The following is a 23,785-nucleotide window of genomic DNA, read 5'->3' on the forward strand; positions in this document are numbered from 1 at the left end:
CTGTCTCTCAAGAGCCACAGAGCACATTTTGTCAGGAGGTATGTCATAACTCAGCAGAGAAAACGAACCAGCAGTTGCCTTAATGGTTGTGTTAATTACACGAGTGTCACCATTCTCTATCAAAGGCACCTACTCAGGGGAGAATGCTGAGTACATGTTTTTAGATGCCTCATTACGGGGTTTTCAGAGAGCCGGGTGCACTTTAATGAACATGTTTATTAGGTGGGGAGAGCCAGCACGTCCTGCAAGTCCCAGGTCTGTCCAGAACAGTCAGCAGGTGATGGGGGCAGCTGGAGTCTGGGCAGCCCCAAGCTGTGTCAAGGCAACTTCTCTATTCCAGACCCTCTTCTGTGGTGCAGCTCAGCTACTGCAGATGTGGCAGGAGCATGGAGAGAGACAGATGGATATGGCGACAGCAGGTTGTTTCATTTCCCCTTTGGGCTGAAGCTCTTCTAGTTGGTTCTTTCTGTCTGAATACACACGGCACATCAGAGGTGAAATTCCCACTGCATAGCTTCAACCCTGGCGCTGCCTATGACCTGTAAGGCAAGGTTCTATTTGGGGCCATGGAAATGTTGAGCACTGAGGGTGTGGCGGGCAAGTCAAGTCGTGTTGCATGTGGGAAGGCACTGTCCCAGGAAATACAGGGACATGAAAATTTATTGCTACCTTTACTCTGCTGGCTCTGAGCACTGCAGCCTTGGTTGAGATTCCTCAGCCCTCATCAGGAAAAGGTCTCGGCGTTTCAGCTACTTCCCACTTGTCCCGTATGTCTCACAAAGCCTTTGAGGGCAGCCCATCCAACATCGGAGAGATGCAGACCTTTCTGATGCACATGAAGATCTCACCTGCCCTCGTATTTGCTGCAGGTCTCAGGGGTGCCCCCACCTGCACTGGTGTGACCTGTGATTCTGCTTCAGCCCTGACTATTAACAGAGGCTCAGGCTGGGCAAACTTTCAGTAGCCTGCCTATTTCTCGGTATTTACTGACTCGAAGCCACAAGGGCAGAAAATGTTCCCTATATTCTTTCACAACAGGCAGGGGAGCTTCCAGCGATGGCTGCTATCAGGGAGTGAAGAATGTCATCACTGAACACATTTCTGCTTGTTATTTCTGTGCTTTTTGTACTGTAGCAGATGGATCTTCATTAAGGTGAGTGCAAGTTTTAGGGTGAAGCTGCTTTCATTGTTAAAACAGCTCTTCCAGTAACCCCAGCTGTTTTATTGAGATTTACAGGAAAATGACTAAGAAATATAATGGCAAAATAAAGACACCTTTAACCAGACAATAAGAATGTATTTCCTGCTCTTGAAAGGCCATGCACAGCAAGTGGGAAGCAGATCCCAAGTGGCTCTGGGTTAGGTTGAGTAACCCAGATAGGAAGGGTAAATCACAGCTGGACAGGTATCTCTAGGATGAGCCCAAAATCCTCCCCAGAAAATCACATTTACCAGGCTTATTCTCAGGATAGAAAACCCCAGGATGCCAGGCTGTTTGTTGAGGGTCCATGGCTAGTGGCCAGGAGGGACAGGCAGTTTGTAAAGGACTTCTTGGGAATTCAAATATGACCTGGAAAATGTCCATAGAAAATCACAGGTAAGACTGGCTGGGCAGAGGGAGGGAGAGCTGCTCCCCACCATGCACAGTGTTCCCTAAGTCACCTGGACACTTCTTTGAAGTGGTTTGATGTCTCCTGAGTGAAGGTGGCTGGTCCACCTGAGATGGGATGCAGGATATGAGCATCCCTGAGATGCGCAAGATGCAGGATAGCTGAAGGCTGAAGGACCGAGAGCAGCTCAGGCTTGGGGCTGACACCTGAGGACAGCCAGCTTCGGATGCTCAAGCCTCAGCCTGGATGGACCCTTCTGGTCCAGGCCAGCTGGTTTGAAAACAACCCTTCCTTGGCACTTGACAGGGAAGAGGGTCATGCCAGGGATTCCCTCGGCCACATGAGGGCAGAGAGGAGGGGAATGCCAGGGTGACCCAGAGTGACAGTGAAGTGACAGCACAGCCCTCCTGGTCCCAGTACTGTGGGGGTCACTTTCTCCTGGGAGTTTTATCATTTTATCAGTTTTATCATTTGCAGGAGTGTAGGCTGATGCACTGCTCCTTGCAGGTGGGCAGACGCAGCCTGACCACAGCAGAGGACCCAAATCTTGGTTCCTGTTGATGCAAGGGAAGCCAATAGGACAAGACATAGAATCACAGAATCATATAGTTTGGGTTGGAAGGGACCTCTAAAGGTCATCTAGTCCAACCCCCCTGCCATGGGCAGGGACATCTTCAACAAGATCAGGTTGCTCAGAGCCCCGTCCAACCTGACCTTGAATGTTTCCAGAGATGGGGCATCCACCACCTCTCTGGGCAACCTGTTCCAGTGCTTCACCACCCTCAGTGTAAAAAAATCTCTTCTTTATATCTAGTCTAAATCCCTCTTTTAGACATGAACTATTGTCCTTGCATTCTCCAGGAAGACTGACTAGTAAAGACACGGAAAGGTCCCCTGCTCCAGGCATTATGTTTTTAAAAGCCACCAAGTTGCACTCCCAGGACAGCAGAGCAGAGAAGCTCTCTCCTTCAGCAAGTGATGGGGTTGGCCGTTCCCTGGAGGAACGTGTTTTTGCAGCCGCTGTCACACTAATTGCCAAGCAGCCCAGCCGCGTGGCCTCCTGGTGTGTTTTTAATCCACTCACTGAGCTGCCACGGTTTTTGTTTCCGTTCAGGATCCTTTGGCAGCCCTGTTATTTTGTGCTCTGCATGTGTCATTCTTTATAAGCTGGAACTGCTCAGTGTTGAGTTAGAGGCTGATAAATACTGTAATCACATGTGGCTGTCTGAGGAAAGAGATTTGGAACCACTTTTTTTTTTCCCTTCTTTTTTTCTTTTTTTTTTTTTTCTTCTTTAAGTGTCACATCTTGTACTGTTTTAGCTCTCCCTTCCGCAGCCTTATTCCCTCCCTGGAAACACCTGCTGAGGCAAAAAGGAAGGGGAATGAGAATGATTTGCAAGTCACATGCAGCTCTGAGGACAGAGAACATGACAGAGTAGATGGCTCTCTATAATAAACTGTGTCCTGGAGTTAGGAATTTCTCACCATGAAGGACCTCCCTGAGGTTTGGAGACATGGGCCTCACAGACAATTTCTGTTATCAGCTATTTCCAAGGGCAAGGCTCGCCAGCTGCGTTAGCAGTGGGGAACGTGCTGTCATACTCTGGACACTTCCACATGGGTGGCCTGTCAATTGCTCAACTCTTGAACATGTTGGTCTCAGCTCCACCTGCAGCCAAGGATTCACTCCAGGCAGAGCCCAGCTGTGACACAAACATCTTCAAACTCATCTCTACCTTGTTGAGAGGCTAAGCCAGAAACCTCCTGCCCAGTCTCCCACAGTGTTGGCTGATTTGCTTCTGCTCACCTGTACAGTCAAGTTCCCCATTGGAGCCATCACCCAGAACAGCGATGCAGTCAGGTACTCAGAGTGGGAAACAAAGGAGAGCAAAGCATGGCAGAGGCCTCTTATCTACCCTTTCAGATGACTTTTCATCTCTACTCCCTGCATTGGACCTGAAGAGATCCGGTCATATCCTCTATCCATCCTGTCTACTTTCTCTTACATGATATTACTTGTGCCCTGCTTCTTTTGTACCTCTTCTTGCCTGCCATATTTCTTTCAAGGCACAGTGGTAAAACCTTGCAGACCATGAAAAACAATCATTTGAAATCACCTTATTAAACACATAATGTTCATTCTGATCTGAGATGGACATGTAGCCCAAGCGGGAGGTACCCCAGTGGTGACATTGGGAAGAGATGCTTGGTGGGGAGCACTTTGCAGTCAACAAGCTTGGTCTAAGGAGAATCCTTCCGCAGATCTTATCACAGGTTTAACAGATCTTTTTAAGCTAGCTGTTATTTTTATGCCTTTCCGTAATCCCAGTAAAGCTTCTCCACTGGAGGTATAAAGATTTCTGGGAGCAGGTAATTTTTATTCCTTTGGCTGCAGAGAGAAACATGGAGCTCTGCATCTTTCTGCATCTGTAGGGAACCTCCCTGTTTTCTACCCATCCTTCAAATTCAGCTTTCACTCCTCTCTGGAGTTTAAATCTCCTTAGCACTTCCACACTGATGGGTGTCAGGTCACACGTAAACATGATGGTTGCCCCCACGATTTAGCTGCCTCCTTAGGATGTTTTCCTTCTTATTAATTGTCTGCACATTTTATTTGCTCATTTATCCCCAGCTCAGTAGGAAAGGAAAGCCTTTGAACAGGGTGCTGACTAAATACTTCTGGATCTTGTACCTTTGCCTGCTTTGTTTTGATCCCATTGCATGAAAGGATCAAAAGGGAACAAGTTTAATCATGGAAGATGACAGCAACAATGCTGAAAGTGCTGGGAATGTTACCTCAGAGGCACAACCTCACTCGGGAAGCTGTAAACATCCCTTTCAACTCCTAAAATAATCAAGGCGCCTGCCACCTTCTTGTCCTCTTTGATCTTTGCCAACAGTTTCAACTCTGTGTGACGGTGCCGGGGGGGATGTGACCTGTCAGAAGAGTGAAATAGGGAGCAGCATGGGAGAAGGTGAAGAGCCAGTGTCCAGTTCTGGGCTCCCCCTCTCCTGACCACACTGGAGAGGGACCATTCCCACAGAGCAGGGACTTTCCTAGTGAACAAGCCTCAGACCATCAGTCCTAAAGATCCAGTCTCACCACAGATGATAACACATCCCAGGCAAAGAAAAAGAGCAATAAAGGCTATTGCCATGTCCTAAGTCCCTGTATTGTCAGGGTTACCTGAGAGGCAAAAAGGATGGTGGAAAATGCTCATTCCTCCCTTATCGGAGAAAGACAAAAAATGAAAACAAGACCCACAGCACCTGCCAAGCTGCTCAACCGGGTGGCGTAGGGCTGAAACATAGCTGAGTTATTCACAGCCTGAGGTGAGAGCACGGGGCAGCCTGGGCTGGGGGTAACGCTGGCAGAGGGAGCAGGTTACCTCTGTCCCAGGATACATGGAGAGGGAAACATCAGTCCATACGGAAGGCGATGCTCAGAGCAGCTCTGCGCTGCTCCCTGAAGCAAAACAGGCAGTGAACTAATTTTCACAAGTCCATAAACTACTGCTGGGTAAAACCAGGGCGGATTTGGCAGCAGTGGGAAGTGCTGGCTGTGGTGATGATTAACAGCCAGCTGCTCATCTACAGGTGGAAAATTCTTTCTGCAGTACCCTGACAATAAGACATGGTGCTGATCTAAAGGAAAACTACCCCCCAGGAGTATTCAAGCTCAAGCATCCAGGCAGGCCCTGGCTCTGCTCACCCTTCCTTAACAAACCTCAGCAGCAGTCTGAGAGGAGGGAGCTGGGACTTCGGCACTGCAGACTCATCTTGAGACAGACCACTATTTTTGTGAAAAGGGAACAACTCTTATCTCCACTGAGAAGGATTCAGCCCTGTGTGCCTCCAGGTGAGACATTTGTGAGCTCATTAGCAAAGCCCTGAGGTCTAGCTAATAAGTGCTGCTTGCTGTTCCAGCATGGGAAATCAGGCTGCCTTTCTAGGCAGATACCTTTATTAAATCAAGCTGTGACCTTCGGGACACTTAGACAGACACAAGCTTCCACTCTCTGCACACAGCAGAAGTGGGTGTCTGCTAATTGCTTCCCTCGTGGGTCCTCACATCAAGGGTTATCATTTTTCCCTCCGCTTAACAGTAGTTAGAGAGGAGCTGAGCTGTAAACTCCTGGGCTGCTGCTTCACACCCTGCCCGGAGCACCAAACAGGAAAGCATCCTTGCTCTCTCTCGGGTATTCCTGACAAAGCTAACAGCTGTGCTACGCCTGCAATAGTGTCGGTGATGGGAGTAATGCTCAGCTGGGAGGTCAGGGCATGCTCCATCTCACAAGAGTCCTCATCCTGCAACAAACCCTCCCTGGGATCCAGGGCACAACTCTTTTTTGAATGTGGCCTCAGTGGCTGAAGTGCTCAACTGGCATTTGAGTGTTGCACACAGGCAGATTGATGGCAGCTGGGTTTTTAAGGACTGGTATGTGGGGAACAGGGCAGAGTGGCTGGATGCTCCTGGATCAGCTGCTCCCACGAGCAGAACAGGAGATGGGAGGGTTTCTGCAAGCCGTGACCCTGCAGGACAGCCCCAAGGAGCAGAGCATCAGGGAGGGAGACACTGACGCGGCTCGTAACAGCTGTGAAAAAGCCCGGCGTTACCAAACATCTGTGATTAACAGAAATTTTTCACCCCTCTGTACCTAGCCAATGTCTGTTTTAATCTTCCAGCTGGTTTGATTGAAAATGGTAACCCTTGAACCCATGGCTCTCTGCCAGCTCTGTCTTTCAGAGAGTCGCTCCTGATGCATTGCGGCTGCTGGGTGAGAGATTGTGTCACTTCCCATTACTTCAGCCATTCACCAACAAATGATATGAGGCATGTCATGCATGGCTGCCTTTCTCTAGTCATCCTCCAATTTAGCAATAAAAGCCTGCTTTTGACTGCAGAGGACCTGGTGTTAATCCTCACCTTGTTGCTGGCTTGAGCTTATCACGGCTCTTTGTGACTCAGTTTCCCCATTGCAGATTAAACCCGCTTCCTTTGTTAGCAAAACATATCTACCACAGAAAAGTGCTACATACGGGCAAGGGGTTGTCATTCTGCCACAGAGATTAAGACAACTGGTCAAAAATTAATAATTATTGGGGAAAACCAGTCCAGTGTGTTTCTCTTTCACAAAGTTCAGATTCTTCAAATTTCCTGTGGCAGGATATATTTTTTGGGGAAGTTTTTTCTCATTTTTATTTTAAGTACCAATAAATGCTTGTTTTTTTCCCCTTTTTGCAATTTTTCTTTCCACTGTTCTATTTTTCTGCAAAACTTTGCCAGCACTGGAAGACTGGCAGATTTGTGCAGTTTCAAAGCTCTCTTGTCACTCTGCCACTACACAACAGTGAGGATTTGGAAAAGGAGGGGGAAAAAGTAGGGAAACACTTTCCACTAGCAGAGTAAATGCATGAGGAAAAGATATTAAAAATATAGCTTCAAAGAAATGTAGAATTAAAAATAAATATAACAATCATGCTCATTTTTCAGAAGTTTTGCATTGAAAATATGGATAACCAGCCTCAAGAATAAGGTTCTCCAGCAGATCACAGCCCTCCACAGCTCAGAAAAGGTCCTTTGCAGCTGGGTTCATTTGTGTTTTTGAAAGAAGTAAAAATATTTACTTGAGAAAGCTTCTTGTCTTGATGTCTTGGTTTGCAAATTGTGTCTGCATGTGACTGTCTGCAGGTGCAAATAGCATCCTCTAGAACAGGCCTGGCAAGAAATAGCTCTAACTACACTGAACAGCTTTTGGCTTTGGTTTTGTTCCCCCCCCCCCCCCCTATAATTATGCCTTTCTGGAACTTTTACTTTGGGGGCTGAAATCTCTTATTTAGGGGAAGAGAGAACATTCAGGAAATATGAACAACATTGCCTCCAAAGCATTTCAGGACATGCAGTAGGAGCAGAACCGTGCTGTTTTAAGCCTTCAGGGTGACAGCTCTGGAGACAAAATCCTGCTCTTTGTCCCCACTGCATTAGAGTCTTTCCTGTCGGGGGGGCTCAGCCCTGGGCTGACACTCCTGCCTTGGGCAGGCAACGCTGTCCCTTCATGCAGGGATCCCTGCATGTGTTTCAGGCTGTGGCAGTTTGCAGATGAGTCATCTGAACCAGTGAAGCCTGAATTGTATGTGAGGAGACATCACTCCCAGTATGAGCATTTTGCCTACGGAGCTTGTAGGAGTCACCAGTTCCCTTTGGCCATAGTTCACTGAGAAAACAGGAGCCACGCCGCAGAGGTCCCCACTGTAACACCTCGCTGTGCTTGCCAGGCTCCCAAGAGCAAGCTGAAGATGGTGGGACTGAATGTGTTGGAGACATGGGAAGAGGGTCACACCACAGCGTTGCTCCAGAACTTTGGGGCACCTCCTGAGTGAGACACGGACATGAGGCCCCCTTCCCTCATGTCCCACAGGGACCACATGTACACCAGCCAGTGTATCCCATAGTGCACACGGTGGTTAGCGTGCAGCATCGCACACAAGGGAAAACTCATCATCACGTTAGTGAGACTCTCCTAACACTCATTTTTTAATGCTTATCTTAGCCCTCCTGTTCTCAACGCTGCTTTTCTTCAGTCCTCATGAAAACAACCATAATAATTTTAAAAGCATCTCATTCAGCCCCTGAGTGACCTTGAGACAGGAGTCTTCTGGATGCATTCCCTACAACGCTGATGGTTTTAAATCCAGTTCATGCCATACCTCGAACAGTCTTGCGGTGGAACTGTTAAACACTAAAACAGATAAAAATAGACCTCTATATGTTACAAAATACATTGAAGATACCATCTCCAGCAGTTTTTCCTCTTTTTCTGCAGAAAAATGCAAAGTGAATGAGCAGCCTTCCTGGTAGGACATGAATAAACCAAGCTGCTGTCAGGCTGTGGAGGACGTGGTAAATGATGGACTAAAGCATGCCCCAGACTTTCATTCAGTGCCACAGGCTGTCTCCTGGCAGGGACCAGGGAGATGCCCGTGTGTCTACGGGAGGTAATCTCTCCTCGGCAGGGTGGCATTCATAATGGCTCGTGGAGAATCGCTCCAGGCCTCTCCACTACATCCTTGAGCTCTGTGCTGCTGGGACTGAGGCTTTCCCTGTGCCTCAGTGTGTTTCATACACACCTCCCGCACTTCAAAGTCACTTCTGCACGTCTGCACCTCCTGAACTGCTGTCCTCCTCTGCCCAGATGGCTGCTGAATGCATTCTGCCTGTTTTGGCACTATGGTGACCTGGCAGTTGTTTCTAGCTCAGCAGGGAGAGGGTCTCCATCCAGCTCCACAGCTTCTTCACATTTTTAATTGCACATGGTACAGGCAACCAATAACTGCTCGCAGGGAGCTATGTTTTTGATGAGATAGTGCTCAGAGCACCTACAGACCCCTGTGGCTCTCTATGGTGAACCTCGGCTGCTGCTTCTTGCAGGAGGAGATATGTTTCTGGTCCCTTCAGCAGTGCATCACCCCCTTGCAGGTTTTCCCTGCTCAGTGGCTGGCTTGCATTGCCAGCGCTTTATGAAACATGGTCTTTCTAGGAGCTGCTGTCTTTAACAGTGACCACACCAGCTGCTTCTCCTTTCTCCTCCTGATTTACCAGGAGTTTCATCTGGCAGCGTCTGTCGCTCTGCAGATATCCACTGCTGTAGTTAACGCTAAGTCTCCACAATTACCTAAAGCTCCATGAATGCCTCTCACAATGTGTTTATAGACACTAGAAACAGTCCTGTTTCTGGTTTTTGGCAGAACCTCTGTTTCCTTAAGTAACCAACGTGCGGATGGCACCATGTGGCAAGCGAGCATTTTATAAATGGCAGGGCAGTTGTGTGTGTCTCGTGACTCATTCCAAGTCTATTTACAATCTCATCTTCCAAATGGGTATGAGGAAAAACTGCCTTATGACACCCTTCCCAGGAGTGGTCTCCATGATGCTAATGTATTTTCAGTTGCTCCTCTTCCAGCATGTGCCAGCATACAGAAATATTCTGGTTATAGCAACTTTCCCTTCAAGTCTATGGCCCTTCCTTGCTCACAAACATTTTTTTCTCTATTACTGATGTCCAGCAGTTTTTTTATTGCCAGATGAGTGCTGAGGCTCTGCCCCTGCTCAGCAGAGGAGGTCGGCGTGTGCTGGCTCTGAAGGGAGAGCCGTGGGGCAGAGCAGTAGGGAGGCAGGCAGAGGCTCCAGGGGGTGGCTGGGGACCTGCAGGAGGGAGTGATGGAGCTGCAGACGCAGCACCCAAGAGCCGCGTGCACAGGATGGGAGGGAGGGATGCTGTTTGACTGCATGCGTCTCTATGTTCCTGCTGCTCAGGTGATTTCCTCTGGCCCATGAAGTGGAGAGCTGGGAGACCCATCCGGTACTGCTCTGTCTGGATAGCCCTTGAGAGAGAGCCTGCCATCCTCGATTCATGATCACAGCTGACCGGCACATCTCCTGGTACATACCACTGCTTTCTGGAAACTCTCCCTTCATTAGATTTCCTCTAGCAACATTTAACTAACCTCCCTAACCCGTCTGTATTATGTAGCTTCACCTCGATTCACGCAGTATATCATATATGCTCTCTAAGTGCCCGGTGGCAGTGAGAGGGTGATCCATCGCAGAGACGTGAACCCCTGCAGCGCTGGAGCAGCAGGTCACCTCCTCTCGGCTTCCCCTGGGTCTTGCAGGAGCCTCCTCGCCTGGGGACAGCACACACACCAGGGGTGGGCTCCCGGGAGGAACAGGGCAGGTGTCTTCCCCGCAAGACGAGGTCCTCACAGCTTGTGAAACACCAAGGCCCCACTGAGTGCAAGCAAATGCTGCAGGCAGGTGTTTATTCTCTGAAATGCCTACGGCACTGGTACTGCCAGTGCCTTTATAAGGACAGGAGAACTCTGAGGGTTCATCCATCACTGTTGTCCCCCGGAGGGGTGACCAGGTACGTGGCTTATCCTGCTCCCTGCTACCTTGGTGCCATCCTGAACAGCTTTACGCTTTCTCTCCCTCTGAGCAAGGGCTGTCTCATCCATGGCTCAGGGCACCTGAAGAGCAGTCAGTGCTGCAATCTTGGGTCTCCAGAAGACAGCACATCCTCTGCCCCTGTCCCCAGGCCAGATGGTGGGCATTTGCTTTGGGGACGGCTATGCATTTGTGTAGCTACTGCTGGTCATCTCTCCCTGTCTGACATGTGGGTGCCATGGGTCCTAACAGGACGTGAGACTCTTTCCCCTGCCTTCCCCAGCTCCTCTCGCATTCGGGGCTGGATGATTTACCCTTTCATGCTTAGCTCAAGTCCGCTGCCACCACCACCCAATAAAATAATAATGCAACACTTCAGCTCTGAGCTTGCTGTCACACCTCGGGTTGCTTCTTCTTTGGAGCCCTATTTCATGTAAAACATCCCCCTGTTCACCCAGCCCCCTTGTGAACGGGCTGCAGGAAGAAACGAGAGCTGCAACTCTGAGGCGAGAGTAACCGCCTGACTGTAGCAGATCATGCTCCTTTTGCAATGGGTTCTCTCATATTTTATTTTAAATTAAAACAATGCTTAACCTTGATAAATTGTGATTTAGGCTTATGAGAAAATAGACTCAGGAATAAATAGCTTGCTCCAGCGTGAAATTGAATAAATCTAAGTTGAATCACAGAGTGTTACTTACAGAATAACAGTAAATGATGTGTGTGGTTTATTGTTAAACAAGAGCAGAGCTCTGGAAATGAGGTTAAAAGGAAAGCTGTCAAGGGTGCATTTTGCAGCTGTTTCCCAGGCAAAAAAGAAAACTCTTTTAAAGAGGAATTAGGAGGGGAGCATTTATCAATTATTGACTGGAAATAAGCCTTAGCAAGGCAAAACTAGCAGTATCAAGAAGGAGATGGAGTCAAGGGGCAGGATCAGGTTAAAAACCAAAGACAAGTCTGCAAAGCAATCAGAGAAATTCCAGCTTCTTGGAATATTTGCAAGACATGATTTATGGGACCTCTTTCCATCCTTTCTGGTGCTTCAGGTCCCCATGAGGACCAAATATTCTGAAGCACTTAGCACTGGGGAGCCACCAACACAGAGTGACAGGGATGACAAGAACTTTTGGGAGCTGAGTAAGTCTGAGAGTATGGCCAACCACTCGGGAAGTGAAATGGGGACTGCTGGCACCCTGTGCCCTTGAATACAGCCCCTGAAATGCAGTCGGGTTGCTGAACCCTGCCCTCACACTGCTATCTCTGCGCAGGGTGGGTATGAAAAAGAAAGTCTCCCTGCTCTCTCCAGTAGCCTGTGTGCTAGCTCTTAGCAATGTCTGGTCAATAAATCAGCTCTGAAGTTTCTAGGCCATGTAGCATTTGGGATGACTTAAAAGATCTCCTAGGAGTTTTCCAATAGTATTTTACAGGTTTTCTTCCTCCTGAGGAGCAGCTTAATGTCGGCCCTGCCTGCCAGGGCTGGAGGGGAGGGCTTTCTTCTCTGCACACAGATGTTAATCTGGTAGGGAAGTTACACAAAGTTTGGATCGCAACGTAACTACTGCCAGATAACAGCTAACACACACGGAAGAGCAGTTCCCTGCAGGCAGTACCAGCAAGGTGCTGCAGCCCATGTTAACAGGAGACCAGACCAGAGAGTCATGGGGGTACCTCCTCGTGATAAAGTCCATGGATACAGTCAGAGCTCCCGCTGTGGGACCCTGGCGCATCCCTGCACAGGAGCACAGGCAAGGAGAGGTCTGCTCTGGAGAGTACACATCTGGGGAATCTGCCCCTCACCGGGTGAGTTTATGGACAGGACAGGGAGGGGGTATCGGAGGCAGCACTGTCAGCCACCGTGGCAGCACAGTCCATTTCAGTCTCAACACAGTTCTTAGCACATGAAGTTTGAACTTGGAAGGGGGAAAGGAGTGGGTACTGGAGGTCCTGTGTCTCAGTACTGGAATCCTGTAACTCAGCTTTAATTCCTGGAAAAATAATTAAGGAGAGTAGTACCTGGAAAATATGTGGAGGTGAGTAATAGTCAGCCTTGATTGATTGTCAAAACCAAATCATATCAAACCCATCTAATTTCCTTCTGTAAGAGGGTAACTGATCTTGTGGACAATGCAAAGGCAATAGATATTATCTGTTCTGATGCAGTGGCACTTTTAACTCTCTCGGTCATTAAATCCCCATAAACAAGCTAAAGAAATATGCGTGAGATGAATCTACCAGATGGGGATACAGAACCGGGCAGCCAACCAGGATTAGAAAGCAGCTACCAATAACTCTTTTTCAGCCTGGGACAGCTTATCCCTAAGGCGTTCCCTGGACCTTGGGCTATTCAACATCCCCATCTATGAGTTGTACTACAGAACAGAAGATGCTCATGTTGCTTGCATTTGCAAATGGCCTCAGATGGCAAAAGACTGGAAAGGACTTTAAATAACCTTGAGACTGAGGAAACAGCTAAAATAAAGCTCTAGTCCAGAGTTCAGTAAGGACCATGTAAAACTCTTCTTTTAGGTGGGATCCAACTGGGGACAGAAGAGGGGATCATACATGGGTGCGACATAGCAGTGTCCCACCACCACAGAGGGTGCACGCCACCCTGGCTGTGTGCAGGCAGGGCTCAGGACACCAGGACCATCTACCAGGAAAAGCTCCAGCTGGGGCACCATGCCCAGTTTGGAGTGCTGCACAGAGTGACAACTGGAGTAACCCAGAAGGGTCCAGAGGTAAATGCTGAGGACAATCAGTAGCCTAAAACCCTGAAGTGATCTGATGAATTGGGGTTGTTCAACTTTGGGAAAGAGAAGGCAATTCCATACTTAGACTTGGAAAAGTCTGCTGTAAAGGTGGGCCTTGTGCCATGTCCTTGGTGGCCAAGATATGTTCATCTAATGGTATGATCATAATAGCACCTGATAAATTGAATGGGGAAGATCAGAATCCATCACCAAAGTCTTCAAGAAGAAGCTAGACAAGAGGTAGAGCTGATTTTATCTTGGGAAAGGGATGGTACAGGTGGCTAAGGTCTGTGGGATCCTTTGCAACCTTATAGGTCTGTTCCCTCATATAAAATGTCAAGGTAGTGGACCTGACCCAGCATCTGTCCCAAGGTGGAGTGAAAAGAGCTGGAGAGCAACACAGGACACAACCTAGGCTATTGCTCATCTACTGAGTCAATGAGACATGTTTCACCGTTTGCGGGTCCCCAGGATTGTATCAACTCCCTCAGCTGTATTCACTGAAAACCAAGAGAACAAACCTATACTTCTAAATTAGGGCAAGCTCGGCTCATGCTCCATGTTAAGCTATTACGAGAGCAAGGGACCCTACACCTCAACGTCTACTACTGCTGGCAGCGTCCCTCCTTGTTGGCTACTGGGAGGAAAACACAGGAATAGTCTTTGGCAGTGGTGCCTTTTGCCAGGCACTCTGCAAACGCCAAGTGCCCTGAAGCCCCATTCACTACTGTGGTATCCCCTCTACAGCAGTGAATGGGACAAATCCTCGAGTCCCCCAGGAGGTGCTGCCAGGACAGGACAGCCCAACAGTGAGTTATCTGACCCAATTGTCCCAGAGTCACCAGGAGCTGCAGAGTTACCCCTGCACCCTGATGGGCTCCTTTCGAAGGGCTGAGTCCCTACAATCTGCCGGGGAAGTCTTACCAAGCACTCACCCCTTCCCAGCTGCAGCTCTTAGAGGGGGGGGATGATAAGGCTCATGGTATTTTCTTCTCTTTCAGTGACAATCCAGGCTGGACACCTGCTATGCAGAGTAATCTCTGAGCTATTTGCAATTACTTTGCCATGTTGGGCACTGACAGTAAAACCGATGTCATGTACTTGCCTTGCAGTCAAAGCTTGGCTACACACTGCTTCAAATGTGACTGAAAACACTACCTTCCTGTCCATCCCCACTTGTGCCTCATGTGCCATTCACACTGTGAATGCTCACTGAGATGCTGCCAATGGGTTTATTTAAAATCTGTGTAAGTCTTGCTTTCCTGTCCTGCCTAATCCCCTTGCAATGGATGAGTGTGTTTCCCTCATGCCAGCTTTACTGTTTCAAGTGGCATCCCAGGTAATTCTGACCTTTTACTCCTTGGTTATATGTGTAACCATTTTGCCTCCTCACATCATTGCCTTTAGGTTAAAACTGCACTGCAGGCAATGGTATAAGCATGGAAATTGTTTAAGGGGCCACAAATGTGGCTGTCCAGGTTGGCTTCTCTGGAATATAGCTGGTAGCTATCTGCAGGGGAAGATAACCATTTTCTTACCACATTCCCTCTTGACTAGGAACAAACCTTGTGACGAATCTTCCCTGAAAATTGTTCTCCTGGGTTTTAGCAAAAATATAACAAAAATATATCCTGGGAAGTGAGAAATGATGTGGAAATTACTCCACAGGTACCTTTATGCCGAGGAGCCAAATTTAGGTAGAGCTGCCCACCTGCTTTGGAGCAGTGTTGGCCCCTGGAGCGCAGCAGGTTTAGCTCCACATTTATGGCACCTTGGTGATTTCATGATAAGGCTGGAAGTGGTCAAGAGGAAAAGGTTGTGGTCTTCTGCCTTGTCATCTGACTTGGTCAAAACTGTGCTTTCCTATGACAGCATCATTTGGTCCTTCCCCTTCTTTGAGAGTGATGGTGACACCCACCTTCATGCAGTCTGAGCTCTGGTTCCTGGTGTCAACCCAGAGGGAAGACTTGTCAATACTCTTGGTGCTTGGAAGTGGTGGCATTTCACTAAATTCAGCAAGACCAGGTTACTGATGTTGTGGTAATACCTGCTCCAAAGGACTCCTGGTTGCTCTACGGCTTCCATAACTCTGGTCTGTAACATATACAGCAAAGCAAAGCTTCAAGACCATGTGATATTTTGTATTGCCCGGGACACTCCCTCCATTGCTGCTGAGCTAACTCGAGCAGTGAGTGTGTTTGGAGTTAATTGTCTGCTGTTTGCAAACTAGCCGATGAGTGTTTAATTAGTTTCCTTAATTTAGACATGATCATCTAAATCTAAGGGGGAGCCATTGAAAAGCCGTCTACAGCTAGAGACTCAGAGCAATTAATCCACTTTTGGTACTTCCTTTCTCAATTTCTTTTTAACTGCATACATTATTGACTTTGTTTGGCTTTGAGGCTCAGAAAAAACCCTCTTCCAATTGACCTGTGGATCTCCTGTCCATCAACAACATCTGTAGCAGCAGAGACTAAGTGTCCAAATTGGCTGGCTGAAGTCTTCACTCAGTACTGCTCTTCAGCAAGGTGCAAAAAGAAGCAAAAAATTTCTCATTGACTCTCTAGCATTTGAGGTGACCGCCACTGAGCAACCAGCCTTTGACAGGCTGCAGCTGGGTAGGCAAGATGCCAGTATGTACAAGCACTTCTCATCAGCCACATCTGTGGGCTTTCTAATGGTGACAAGTTCAACCAAAGGGGTCATCCCTTCCGTTGAAAATTTCAACAAAGATTATATTGAGTTTCTCTATTCCCAAAACAAATCCTACTTTGGAGTGAAGGTAGGAGGTCTTCAGGGAGATCTGCTTGTGCTCAGGGATCTTTTCTTGTCCCTCTGAGATACGGTCACATTCACATTTTAAGCTTCCAAAAAGTTAAATGTGCACACACTAAACAGGCATTTGCTAGAGACTGAAGTGCCTCAATACTGTCTGCTCTGATTGTGCTCCAGATCCTAAAAACCAGTGACTTGTTCTCCTGACTGACCCATGAAACCCCAAAGTCATTAAAAGACCTCTAATAGAGATATGACATAATGCTGACACAACTCAATGGAAAGACTGATGCCAGTGTTTCCTGGAGAAGGTCCTAAAGCATTTATTCTTTTAAAACATCCATGCAATCTAGAAGCAGCAAACTTTGAAGACTGGAGAGAATAATTATAAAACCAGCCTGCTTGGGAAGTCAGCACAGTCAGCATAGTCTGCTCAGCTATTAGTCTTGGGTAGAGGTAGCATGGGAATAATCAGGAGGACAAGCAGGGCTAAAGCCAAACACTCTTTTAAGACCACAGGAAGGATAAGAAATGTACAGCTTCACAGCCAGGAAACCTAAAACCCTTTCATTCTGGCAGAAGTGCCCCTGTTCACTCCAGGGTCTCAGTGGCTTCCTGACCCTTGCTGAATAGGGCATGCCTTCCTGGAATGGAAAGCCAGCATCTGCACTGTGTGTTTAAAGAGGGTAGAGCTGTGAGGGACCTACATGATCAAGCTGTCAGACCTCCTGTGCAGACAGAGCAAAGGACTGTCCTGTATCAGGGACGATGAGAGTATCTCCCAGGTGTTGCTGTCTCACATGCTGACACCATAACATGGCACAGTCACATGACATCATCACTCAGGTGAATGACAGAAGTTTATCACTGTACTCCCTCTCAGCAAGTGACAGAGGTCAAGAGTGGAACAGAAAAGTGAAACAACTTCAGGGAGCAAAAATGGTGCAGCTGGGCACCCTCCAGGGTCCACTGTGTCAAGGGCAGTGTTTCATTGACTCCAAGTCTTGCAACAGCAGCTGGACTAGGGGATCAGCAAGACACAGCTCAGCAAAACACAACTTACATCCAGGACTCCAGATGGGCCTCAGCCTCGTTGGAAGCAAGTCAGTGACATTCCCCCATTCCTCTGCAGCCTGTTCAGCTGCAGGTAGGGCTCACCCAGCTAAACATCGGCATCTAATGCCATTTGAGATGCCTTAGGATATCCTGCCTGTCTTCCATCTGTCTTTCCAGAAGGACAGTCTCCTGAACATACTGTGTCATATCTGTCAGCCTTGCGCAGATGTCTTGCTTACTCCAGGATTCCTGAAATGGGGCTAGACCCCTGTGTTAATTAAGCACCTTAATGACTCAGTCACAACACAGGAGAATCAGTCTCAACTCGAGTGAAGCAGATGTTTTGCTTGACATCACCTGCTGATCACAAATGTTTATCATATATGTATTTGGCCTTTTTACACTGCACTCTCTTACCAGCAGAGCTCCTCAGGGATGATCATGACTTTTTTTTTTTTCATTGAACATACTGTGAGCAGCTTGAAGGCAGCTGGGTGCTGCGAAGTGGAAGCTGAAATCAGCACAATTCCCCTTCTATGGCTACCATGACCTTGGAGATCTCATTTAATCTCTCTGTACTTAGGGTCCTGACAAGGAGGATGGAGATAAAGAAATGCAAGACTTCCCTACTTCACGTGCTTGAACTGCTACAAAGTTCCTGGAGGAAAGGGCTAGCTGTTGGAAACCTGCAAATCCAGTTGGCAAATGGAGGTGTTCCCCCTAGCTCTGCCGTTCTGTGCAACGTTTTCATTCATTAGTTGACCTCATTGGCAATACTGGCCAGAAGTGCCTCAGCTGCAGCTGGAGTATCTCTTTCCCTTTAATGAGAGCAGGTGCTTGATCACCTTTGTGCTCCATTTCCAGCATCAGTAGCTGATATACCTCGTGCTGACCAGAGACTTGCAGAAACTTCTCCTCCCTCTAAGAAAGAAGATGCGAGCATAGTCCAAAGCTGAATGGAAATGACAGCTAGAAACTCTATGAACTCTCATTTGGGAGCTAATTTACTTTCTGCTGATGTTGCAGCAAAACCCACCTCCCACTGGCAGAGGCATCATTTCTCTTCTGTCAGGTTGTGAGTGATCTCTCATGTGTCTGAGAAACATAAATATTATATAAAACACTCCTCGGAACCCACATTTTTGAGACACACAGCACTCTATAAATGAACAAAGTGTGTGTGTGTGCACAGCTCACAGCAAGGCATTACATTCTGCGTCGCAGGGTGGCCCAGGGCAGTGGTTGAGACTGGGTCTTGGTGGTGCAGATGAAGTGGGAAATTCAAACAACAGGGAAACTGGAGAATAGAAGAAATAATTTTTGCAGAAGTTCCAAGTGTGAATAAATAACTTCATGGGTCTTCAAATTACACAGAAAGGAGGTGGATTGTCTGCAAGATGTGCAGCGACAAGATTATTTACATTTCACTGTCCTCTAGGAAATATTATCATGTTACTAGTTAGCCCTTCTTAAAAGGAGAACTCACACATTTTCTATTTGAAGAGTTTTAAAGTTTTCCTTGCTCACAAAGGAACGAGCTATTGCTGTCACATGCACCTAAGCTGCCACTGTTGTTGTTAAAAGATTTTACTTATGTGCCTTATCTTCATTAGGGGAGCAAAGCCCAAAGCTAGAGCATTTCTGGGTAGACGCCTCCGGATCTGATCTACATACATTAACTTAGACATAGTCATAAGTAGCCCCGAAACATGTAGAAAGATGGTGGGTTTTCTTCCTATGAATGAATGGCAGCCCTCAGTCAGATCATACCAGTCTGGCATTCCAGCCAAGAGGCTCAGGTGCCCCACGTCTGGTGCAGAGCACCGCCGCATCCAGGTGTACCATCTGAGCACAGCTGCATCGCTCAAGCAGCTTGGTTGTGCACAACCCTGTTGAACACAACCTCACATTCAGCCCAGAGTGGGAGGCTCACGTTGCTGAAACAGGATCGTGCAGTGATAAATTTCTACTTCAATGGTCATAAATATCAAGGGATTTATTCTTGTCTGCTAAGTAATATCCCTCTAAACTGACCTTGACAGATCACACAGAGTCGGTGTAATAGAGCGTCATAAACAGGGCAGTGTGCTGTGTGTAGTGGAAATTGAGAGCTTCGTTAAACATGAGACAGTCATTTAATTAAAGCAAGTCAGACATGCAATCCAGGTGAGAGTGGTAATGTAACTAGCCTCGCAACTTAGGCATTGACTCTATGCATTTTGCTGAGGCCCGATTCAGGCTCCCAGACATATTTTCAGAACAGACTGAGTCACCCCCAGAGAAGGTGCCTCTACAGAGGAAAGCTAGACATCAGAAGAGGCTTACAGGCGGACATCTAAGTGCAGATGCCCTGATCTGAAGCTGAATCCCACTCCACATGCTGACATTTCAGATGGCCATGAGGAGGTGGATTGAACCCCTTGACATGAGGTCCTGACCGATGTCTGCTGGCTTCAGTTTGTAACATCCCGCCCCACTATTGTATTTATGAGATTGATGCTGATATGCATGGTCTATGCCTGCAGCTCCCTCCTGTTCCCCTTGGTCTTTCATAGCACTAGAGAACCCAGCACATCCGTTTGCAGCAAATTGTATTCAAGATGAGTTTAGCCCCTTGTTAGTCATTTGCAATGCTAATCTTGCAGGAATGTATGCACTAATAATGGACAGTTAATGGGCTGTCTAAACTCGCTTAGGTCCCTTTCAAGGATGAAGTTTGCAATAATAACAAAAGCTGAAGCAGTTCACGAGGTTAGGGCCAGTGGCAGTTTGCCAAATGACACTCTTTCCTCATTGAGAAAATGGGAATAGTATGGGCAAATGAATCTTTAAAGAACTCCTGGGTCTTACTGCTCAGTTTCTTAGAACGTGGTCTGAACACAGCAGTGTGCCCTGCTTTGATTTTATTACTCTTCCTTCCTGTTGTCTTGCCTGGAGAATTTGTTGTTTGTTGGCCTGTCAAGAAAAAATGTAGATCAGGCAGTACTGAGTTTGCTTCGTTGTTCGCACAGCTCAACACTCAACTTTTTGACACAGATGCCACAAGGCAATTGCTTCCCCTGGATTCTTTTCGCTTGTATTTCATAATCCTGCCCAACTTTCTGAGTTAGGAAGTTTAGCATCTGGTGAAACTCTCTGATTCCTATATCTTAAGAATGAATCAATACACAAAACCCTTATCAGTCCTCTAGTGTCCTGACCCTAGTAACCGGCTTGTCCTCCACCATTGTAGAGAACAAACATGATAAATGGACAAGATGAATGACGACATTTGGAAGAGCATGTTCACACCATGCTCCTCACCATCTCCCACTCAAACATGGTTAAATCTAGGTGACCCTTTCCAAAGAATACTTCTCTCCAATGTTTGGTATATTATCCCACTGATTTGGTGACAAGTTTCAAAAAGGGATAAAACTGAGAATCTGTGTCCTGACAGCAGTAAGACAGAGATTGGCTGCTCATTCAAATTAAGAAACTCTACTGCAAAAAACCAGCAATTAAGAACTACGTCCCCTTGATGCACAACAGAAAATCATGAAGTTGCAGATAGAAAAACAGACACATAGACAAAGGGTGCGTTTGCTAGCAAATGAAATCAAGGTGGGTGTCAGGGGGAAGATAAGGCAGAAAGAGGCCACTGTGGGAGCTGTCACTAACATCAACTGCCAGATGAGCTGCACGACATTGGGACTGCAGCAATGTGCTCTGCCTCGGTGGCGGGGTGGCTCTAACAAGGTCCTCTGGGGTGGCTGAGCCAAGGCTGGGTCCATCCTCCGGGGGTTCCCCATGCCCGGCTGCCTGAGCTACCCTTGAAGCAACGAACAATTTGTCTCCTCCATTGGCCTAATGCAGCGGCACGATGAGTCTCAGCCTGCTCCTGCTTGGAGAAGGGCAGAGATGCCACCGCTGTGAGGGACTCTGTCCCTGGGCATCACTATTGACCGACACAACCTGATTTTTGGTGGTCTTGGCAGCACCCAGGCTATCTCGCAAGGAGGGTCCAGGAACATTGAACGGTGAGATTGTTCTTGTTCTGGCAGAGCTGCTTGTTCAGGGCTAGAAGAAAGTGACTCACTCTTTGAACTGCTGAGTTATGTCCCAGGAGGGGAAGTTTGAACCAGTATGGATGAAAGGGCTGGGGAACCACGGAGATCAGCTTGTCCCATGACTCTGTTGGCTGAGCGGGCTGAAGGCAACGGAGTCCTCACCAGTCCTGAGCTGTGGCCAGAAGTGCCAAATAGCCTTTCATTTCCACAGCAGAAAGTGGTGCTGGGAATATTGGTGGGAGGAAATAAGGACTTTGATGGGAATGGCTCTCCCAGGGAGAGGCACTTGGGACAGGTCCCAAGCAAAGTCTGGCATCCTAAAAAGGGACCTGTGAGAAGAAGGAGAGCATGAGGGAAGCCAGGGGAAGGTGGCCAGAAGGAGAGACTGCTCCTCATGGAAACTCAGCACCACTTACTGACCCTCACCCTGTTGGGAAGTCAAGTTTAAAATCCTCCTGACATGTCACTGTGGAACAAAGGGAGAGAAGCAGAGGCTGGCTTGCACCAGGATATGGCAGACTGAGACATTTTGGTTAAGATACTTCTGGATTTCCAGGGGAGTCAGCATACCCCAGGTGGGTTACATGGCTGATGCTGTGTGACTTGAGAATCACAGCTAGTTAGGGTGAATTAAAAGAGCAGCCACTATCTGTTTGCCTGTTGCAATAGCTATCGATTTACTGTGCCAATAAGTCAGCAAGTAGTATAGGAGAGACATGAAAAAATGTCCCTCTTTAAAAAAAAAAGGGGGAAAAAAGAAAGAGGCAAGAGAGCGCCTGTCTCCCAGTTGTAAACTTTAACTGCTCTTTGCTGTCACATGCCTGCTTAAGAAGTTATTAATTCCATTAAATATCGAATAAAGACAGTATCTGCCAAAGGATATGAGTCGCTAATAAACTGTAATAACTAATTACAGTCACCCATTTATTTTCACTTCACTTTAAATTAAGTGTCTTGGCTACTTAATTGTGTACAGCAACTCCCTCCCTGCACCGAGCGGGAAGTGTGCCAGACAGAGCCCAGGTCTGATGCGGGGAACACGGATGTCCTGGGGTGCTGGGAGTGCCTCCAGCACTAATTGCCTGGAGAGGCTTCACCAAATTAACTACAAATGGTTGTTTAAAGCCCTTGAAATTTCCTTCCTCTCAGTTCTGAGCAGCCATGGAAAATGAGATTTGGAAGTGTGGAGGAGGCTGGGGAACAGCTTTGAGATGCGTGCGCGGGGGGATTGCTTGGTTTTAATGAAGGCCCTCCTGGCGTCAACAGATGGGCCCAAGGTGCCTCTGGTTTGTCAGGATGATTCAAAGCCCACAGAGGACTCCTGGGAGTCTTCCTGTCCCTCATGGCTGAAGCTGTGCTGGAGAAACTTTGGACAACAGCTGCTTACGGTCTGGAGAACAGGACAGCCCCATTAAATGCTGCCCACCAACCCTTCTGGAGTGGTTATTTAATCACAAACCTCTGCGATTTCCCAACAGAGGTGGGAAGAGAAGATCTACCCCTGCTGCCAGGGCCTTCAATGCACCAAGAGACAGTAATTGTCCTGACCACCCTCACGTGGGACCTCTTCCCCATATGTCCGTTGACCCAGGAGAGCCACTGAAGCTCAGCCCGAGCTATGCTGTGGCTAGTTTTGTGCCTGGTCTTGTTCTTATATTGTCCTGTCTTGCTGATGGGGCTTCCTGGACTGACCCTGGAGCGGTTCTTGTCACTCTGAACCTATCTGATGATCACTGGACAGTTGACTGAGCCTGCTGCTGCTGTGGGACCTGCTGTGCTCACTTTGCTTGGGTGCTGTGGGACTGTGTTCCTCCATTCAGGACGCTGTCCCCACCTGCCTTGCTGCCACTCCTGGCTCCCAGATTGTTGCCTCTTGTGGGGCAGCCCCATTCTTGCTACACACTGGCACTTGCAGATAGCTCTGGGCTCCAGGAAACTGCTGGTGAGGACTTGCCTTACTGCCTGAGCAGGCAGCACCCTCCAAAATTCCTAACATGGCCTTTCTTTGTGGGGTGTGACTGGTAATCTGAGTATCATTGCCTTTCTTGTGCACCGGTCAGTCTGGCTGGTGCATGCTTGCCAGCCAGGGTGAAAATGCTCGGAGACAAATGATCCTACAAGGTTCCTCTGACAAACGTGCGCCCGTGCTTGGACTCACCACAGTTCACATCTCCTTTGTTCCAGGATCTTCTACCTGTCAATGTTGCCTTCTGTAATGGAAACAGTCACAGACCCTTACAAAATGGAATTGTATAACTCCAGAAAAGCCCAAAGCCACCACAATGAGAACTGTTGCCGAGGTACTGGCTAACACTTCTTGGTGCTCTTCCTCCTATGAATCAACCCTTCCCTATCCTTATCTTCCACTGGCAAAATGAGATGAAGCCATTTCCTGGGGAGGGTTGTGTCCAGGATATTTCCTGGACAAACTCCCAATTCCCAGGTAAGCAACGATTTTTCTCATAGGGCTTTTTCATTTACAGAGGATACAACTCCCAGCCAAACTGCAGTATCATGTAAAATAGAGATGAGATGTTTCTAAATGCACCTGCCAGTGCAGGAAGACTTTGCTGCTCCTTGAAGGCACTGACAGCACCCACT

Source organism: Aptenodytes patagonicus, chromosome 16 (genome assembly GCF_965638725.1).
Source record: "Aptenodytes patagonicus chromosome 16, bAptPat1.pri.cur, whole genome shotgun sequence".
Classification (NCBI taxonomy): domain Eukaryota; kingdom Metazoa; phylum Chordata; class Aves; order Sphenisciformes; family Spheniscidae; genus Aptenodytes; species Aptenodytes patagonicus.